General features: G+C 58.6%; 1 protein-coding gene across 2 annotated transcripts in view; it reads right to left on the bottom strand.

Annotated features, from left to right (window-relative positions):
* Positions 1-6,200: 6,200 nt before the first annotated feature.
* CD82 (CD82 molecule) overlaps positions 6,201-6,893 on the bottom strand; it is a gene marked incomplete in the record, with an annotated part of 49,463 nt that continues 48,770 nt past the window's right edge. For both annotated transcript variants that reach the window (XM_035012611.1, XM_035012613.1), the window contains 1 exon segment: positions 6,201-6,893.

The raw sequence follows: 6,893 nt of genomic DNA, 5'->3' as shown, positions 1-6,893 counted from the left end.
CCGTGACATTTACATCCACATTTTGACTGGACCCTGGGCCGGCCAGCCTCCTGGTGGAGTGGCAGCCCGTGCGGTACCCTAGGCAGTGAGAGTGACAACATCCAGTCTGGGGACAGGCTTCTTCCGTCATGTCCTGTGCTTTGACTGGTGGGTGGAGATGGAGTCTTGAGGGTCTTCCAGTTTAAGTTTGTGTGTCTTGCCCGTGCCCCCCCTCTAGACTGCCAGCTCCGTGACACGAGGGACTTCGCTCACCTGGCTGAGCCTGGATTCCCTCCACGGAGCCTGGCATTCAGTGGGTGCCCAACAGTTACTGCACGGACTGATGGATGAAATGTCAGATGTCATTGCGTCGAGCCTCTTCGAAAAGGGCCCACCTCTTCAGCTCCGTGGAGAAGGCAGGGGACGCAGAGCCCGGGGCCAATCCCGGCGTCTGCCCTGTGTGGTCATCAGGAACGGTCGTTCTGGTTGCACACTGCCAACTCCAGGGGAGCCGCTTATTCAGACGACAGTGTGAACAGCTCCTCCTCAATTGGTGCAGAGGGGCAGGCTGCGGCACACAAAGTAGCTCTTCCAAGCCTTGGCTTCCACAACCCACAGGGGGCGGGGGTGGCAATCGCATCTCCTCTGCTGGGGGGAGGGGTAAAAGTTAGCACTGTGTATGTGATGGCTGCTGAGAGGACGTGATGTTGCTGACTGGGAAGGAGACAGGGTCCAGGGAGAGGCACCGGCCCCGTGCCTGCTGGCTTCCCACTCTCTCTCCTCGGGAGGCCCTGCGCAAGTCACGCCTCACCCTGCAGAGCTGGCCCTCCTCTTACTCCCGGCTCCTCCTCTGGCTGGGGTCCCGTTCACAGCATCCTTCTCACTCCAGCACTCCCTCCCTCCTCATTATGGGCTCCCTCGGGCTTGGAGCCGGGGCCCCTCTGGGGAAGGGGCTCTCTCCTCCCATCCCACCAAACACAGGATGCCTCCCGGCCCCAAGGCCCAGAGTCCTCCGTAAACCAGCACCAAGAGGATTGGCTACTGGGAACATGGGGTCGCTGTCACCCTGGAAACCCCAAGCTGGACTCACCAGGTGTGTGATGCAGGGGCAGAGGCTAGACCTCTTCACTTCTGTCAGCTGCCACCAGAACCCTCCGACCCTGACCAGTCAGTCCTCCAAGAGGTCGCTGGGGCCTCTCTAGACCCCACCTTCCATCCTCCCCTCCCCCGCAGCCCCTCTGCGCTTTCCGCCGTTTCTGCCGAGCTCCACACCCCCCGCATCCTGCAGGAAGCCCACTCTTGTTCCCAGAGGACCTACTTGAGGCATCTGAGGTGACATGGGGGGGTGGGGAGGGACTTGCTTCTGGGACTGACATCGTCCCAGCCCAGAAGGCAGGTGCGGGGGGGGGGGGGGCGGTGGAAGTGACTTCAGAGGGGGCAGCTGCGGGTGGGGGTGGGTACTCACAGCTCAGATGGCCTCAGCCGGCCCCTCCGAGGCTCCACCCCACGGGGCAGGGGCCCCCCCACACAGATTGCTTCCTGCCCCAGTCCCCAGCCTCTTGGACCAATCCGCAGTCCCTGCCTTGGAGGCACCGAAGTTCTCCACTTGCCTGTTCCTGTCCAGGGAGGGCCACCTCCAGGGGATGCCCCTGAAGCCCTCCCCGGTCACGGTCACGGTCACGGGAAGAGGCTGCCCCGGGAAGCAGCTCACTGTGTCTGTTACCTCATGCGATTCCCGCGGTAACACAGTAAGCCCGGGAGGTTGGAATGACGGCCTATGTCACGGAGGAGTCCCAGAGGCTGCTTGTCCCAGTGCAGGAGCTGCGTGGCTTGTTTCCGCAGGGAGGGGGGCTGCCCAGGGCTGCTGATTCCTGCGGAGCGTGGCTGGAGGGGAAGGGGGCCGAGTGTGAGTGCTTCCGCCCCTTTCCTGTTTGTCCACTCGCTGGTCATTATTCTACTTCCTTCCGCAGGATGCCAGAGGCTCTGGATGGGCCCCAGGGGTCCCAGAGCCACAGTCGGCGTGGACCGAGCCGTGATGGCGACAGCATGTGTGCGCACGTCCGGGCGTGTAGGTGTGTTCGGGGGAGTGTGCCAGACCCCTTGTGTTCACCAGAATACAGGTGCCATACGGGCAGGGACCTGCTTTTCTTCGCTGCTGTGTTCTCAGGAGCCTAGAACGGTGCCTGGCACAGAGGTGCCCATTTAAGCATTCATGGAATGAATGAAGGGAAGAACAAATGAATGAACAAACAGTGAGCAACTGAAGCTTAGCCCACAGGTTCCAGAAACTCCGGAGAGCAGCCAGATAGCTGCCCGGAAGCAGTGTGGCAAGTCGGGTCTCTGTCCCTCTGCAGGGAGAAGGAAGTGGTGGCAGCCCTGGCCTGGGAGAGGCCCTGGGGGCTGGACACTCCATTGTGTGACATCAGTCGCCTTCAGCACGCGGCTCCTCAGCCTGGGACACTTGTTCACTTGCAAGACCCCAGGGAGGGGGCTGGAGGAGGCTCTGCTAGGAAACAGGCAGGATGGGGGTCTGCCAGGGCAGCTCTGGGACATTCCAGGCTGGCAGGCATTTGACCTTTCCTGCCTGCCCAACACTGGCCACAGCTTAGTCTGAGGAGAAGATCTGGGTTCCCTCACAGCTAGGAATGGACTGAGCCCTCAAGGGGTGGCAGGGCCTGCGTGTGCATGTGCATGTGTGTGTGCGTGTGCGTGTGCATGTGAGCTGACATTCGGGGGGACTTGCCTTTGCAGCCATAGCAGTTATGAAAATATTGGAATATTTCTCTGCTCCCCACGCTACCCCCTAAGCTCCCCCACACCTCCTGCCAATCCACACAGAAGGACCTTATTCCCGTTCTAATCTGGCTTCCATGCCCCTAATCAGTGTCCGTGCCAGACAGCCCCCTTCCTGGATACTGCCCTTGACCCCCCAAAGGACCCAGAGAGCAAGCTTGTTCCCCTCTATGCTTCCCCCTGGTCCCCGGGAGCCGTGGGTGGGCTCTACCCAGGGGCACCCTTGCACCCTCCTGCCCTCTGTCTCAGCAACCAGGCCATCATGGGGCCCCTGTGGCAGTCATCTGAGCTGCATGTCCCTTGGCCGGGACCTTCATGGCAGAGATGACAGCCTGCGGGTGCCCCCCACCCCCACAGAAGGCCTCACAGCCCCTCAGCTGGTCCAGCTGCCTACAGAGGGAGGCAAGAAGGCTGGAAGCCCCAGGTGGGCTCGGGATGGATGACTGGCTAGAGGGGCCAACTCGGGATTTGGAGAAGCCGGACTCTGTTCCCTCCCTACGGAATCTCAGAAGCCTGGGGGGGAAGGAGGGCAGAGGAAATTGGTTCCTCCCCAGGAGGTAGGAGTGAGGGGCCCAGCAGGCTCAGTGCTCAAAATGACCAGATGTCACAGAAGTTAGGCCCGCGGTCTGACAACACAGCCCAACCTGGGGGTGGGTCCCAGGAAGCCTGCGAGGCGGTGGAGGCAAGAGGATGTCTTAGAGTCAGATCTGTGCAGTCCCAGTGCTGGCTCAGGCACTTTCCAGCTGTGAGGCGTGGGGACAAGCCTCAGGAGGAAGCTGGCTGGGGGTTCAGCCCAACTTCTTAATAACTCCTGACATTTTCTCAGCCTCCTTTAGTTTGCACACACAGTTTTGAGCTCACCCCTGCTCTCTGGCCCAGGGTCACACAGGAAGACAGCGGTATAGCTAGATCCAAACCCAGGTCCCCAGACTCCCTGCCCTTCTGAAGAGCCAACCTGAGAAGCTCCCTGTACCCTTCCTGAGGGTGAAGTAGAGAGGGCCCGCATTAAGATGACAGGACCCTTAACAATAGGCCGGGTAGAATCTTCCACCTTCTCCTCCACTCTGCCCGCCCAAGAGGGAGGCAACCCAAGGCCACAGAGGGGATCTGGAGCTGACACCCCGCAGCTGGTCCCATTTAGGTTGGGGGTCAGCAGCTGGCCTGGGACAGTGGCTACCTCATGTCTCCCTTACTTCCTGCGGGCATCACGGAAGGGCAGGAAAGCCCCACCATCTGGTGACCTAAACTCTCCTGCCCCATCATGCCCGTGCTTCTCACCCCCACCTCCTGCAGACCCTCACCCGCACCAGGATCCCCGCAGCCATCCCCTGTCACAGTCTGGGACAGACACTGGAAAGGTGTCTGCTCAGCTGGGAACACCGTGAGATGCGCAAAGCCAAGGGGTACGGTTGCTTTTGCTTTGGTCCAGGGTTCTCAGGGAGCCAGGCACTTGCTGAGGCTTCTACCTCCTTCCCATCATCTGAGCCTCACACGACCCTGTCAACATCCTGGCGTTCAGATGAGGAAAGGCAGGTTCCAAGGGGTGAAGGGGTTTGCCCGGCGTCACGTGGCTAGGAAGCACCAAAGCCTCCATTTGAACCCAGGTCGGCTCTACCCACGGCCCAAGCCCTTCTCAGGGAAGCCCTCTCCGAGACCTGCTGATGTGGGACTGTCGTGTGGGCACCGAGGGACCTCCGAGCTGAGCCAGACTGTGTCCCCACCCCATGCAGCTCTGCATCCACCTGAAGCCCCAAAGTCTCGACTGCCCATAGCCAGGGACCAAGCCTTGTCTCTTAACTTAGCCTTTCTCCCCCTAGAAGGCCATCATCGGGGCAAGGGTGGCACGTGGGTCCCTTCCATGGGCCAGAGGAGGCAGACAGTATGTGGGGCAGCTCCTGATTCCCTAGGCAGCCATGCCAGCTACACAACCAGCAGGCCAGGGGGTAGCTTCTGCCCCTCCTAGCAGCAGAAGACGTGTTTTTCATCGTCCTCATCTGTCAGTTGGGGATCATAATGAACATGTGCCTCCTAGGATTATAGTGAGTCAGTCGGTTAACATACATCAGGGGGACTAGAACAGTGCAAATGCTATTTAAGCCCCAATTACTATGTAAAATTGTCCCCCAGTCGCTTTGTATGCATTCGCTGGGTCTTCCTGGTTCCTCCTTGGCAGGCGCACAGCTTCTGTCCTCGCTGCCGGCCACCAGCACGAGGTCAGACACAGTAGGCTCGTAGATGCTTTCTGCTCCAGTCACGAAGGGATATCAAAGTTTGTGTGAGGGTGGTCTTGAATTCTAGATTCCAGCCAGCCACATTCTTCCTAGTAGCTAAGCTAAGGAAGCCCTGGGAAACGAGAGCTATAGAACTGACAAAGTTTCCCTTTTTGCTTTGACTGCCAGGAAGCTCAGAGGCAAAATTACCTCTGATTCAACTAAACAACTAGAGCTCAAAGATGGCAACTGCTTTCGTGTCTCATGCCAACTGGACTGACGGACAGTACTGAACTGGGAAGGATTCTGAGGCTGCAGTGAGTAACATCAGCTTGGAGTATGGCCAGGGTGCCTCTGGGCTAAGGAAATGAGGGGGGTGATCGACTGGTGATGTCCACTGCAAGTACAGTGATGGAGAACACGGGATGTGCACAAAAGGTTGGGCAACTCGGCTGGCCTTATTTCACCCGTGTCTACACTTCCTCACAAGCTTATATTTTCCCTGGTATGTTTCATGTTTTATTACTTGTACTTGCCTGTGGAATGAGGCAGGTTATAAATAAAATAAGCTGGGAGGCTTCAGTCCGAGCCCTCAGTCCTCTGTGTAGGCTGAGAGCTCTGGGGAGAGCTTCTGACTGCAGCAGAGAATAGGCTCCGTGGAGCTTAAGGGTTCTTTGGCTCCCGGGGCTGTCCCCCGTGCCCTCCACAGGCCAGAGAGTCAGCCACAGAAAGTCTCTTGCCAGAAATTAATTAGGTTCAGATCAACAGTTGCACTGTCCCTAACGTGTGCCCCCTTACCGCCTTGCTGAAGACAAGGCTGTCTGGCCTGCCCCCCCCCCCATCTCTCTTGGGGGAGCATCTGTACCTACATCTTATCAGGACCTGAGAATCTAAAAGCAACATGATTCAGGAATCACTTGGAGGGCTGCTAAAAAGGCAGATTCTTTGTCCGCAACCCAGATCTGCTGTATCAGAATCCCCGAGGCCTGGAATCTGCATTTTCACCAGCACTCCCACTGGAGTGAGAGACCCACCAGGCTGGAGAAGCCACAGAATAACTTTGGGCTCCGCCAGGCTCCTAGGCTGGGGCAGCAGCGCCACCTGGTGGGCCCTGCGGAAACACCTCCCGACCATTGCCCTTCCGGCCCCACTTGAGGGTAGTCGGCCTCTTTCCAGCTGGTCTCCAGAGCCAGAAGCAGCATCTCTTAGACAGCAAGCTGGATTGTTACAAATCCTCTTTAATAGTTAGTTGTCAAATCTCAGACATGTTTTACAGAACTGTGCACAGAGCCCCTCCCTACTCCAAGGCACAGATTCACCCACCCATTCCCTAGGGGGCAAAGGACAGACCCACCTAGCTTCTCCCAGGGGAAAGCGTCCTTCCCCTTCCCTGGACAGCTCGGGATCCTGGCGAATGCAGGACCCCCTCTGTGTCGGGACCCCCAGGGTTCACCCCCGATTCCCTAAGCAGCCCAGAGCCAGTCCAGATTCCCTGGCCCAGAGGGCCCCTCTTCAGCCCGGCTTATGGCATCATCCTCGGTTGATCTGAGCGGGCCTGGGGACGGCTGCTACTCCTAATAATGTCAGGGAAAGCCCACCCTCTCCCACTACCTTCAGTGAAAATGTGAAAACCAAAGACATAAGCATTACAGTGGAAAAAAATGTTTACCCACGCAGTGGGCAGTCCCCTGACAGCCCAGGGTGCCTTATCCACCCCCCCACCCACCCCCAATGTTGAGTACACTTTTCTCCGCCCCATATACACAGCTCCAAGGCAGGCCGAGACCCAGCCCCCCTGCTCAGGGACGCCGTGGGAGCGTTCTCTCTGCGTGGCTAAGAGAATCCCGGCGGGCGATAAGCGAAGGAGCCACAGAAGAGCTGGGGCAGAAATGTAGGGAGAGGGGTCCAGGC

The sequence above is a fragment of the Mirounga leonina genome, unplaced genomic scaffold (genome assembly GCF_011800145.1).
Source record: "Mirounga leonina isolate KUSES-001 unplaced genomic scaffold, KU_Mleo_1.0 Mir_166, whole genome shotgun sequence".
NCBI classification, from domain to species: domain Eukaryota; kingdom Metazoa; phylum Chordata; class Mammalia; order Carnivora; family Phocidae; genus Mirounga; species Mirounga leonina.
This window is presented reverse-complemented; position numbering and strand designations above follow the sequence as displayed.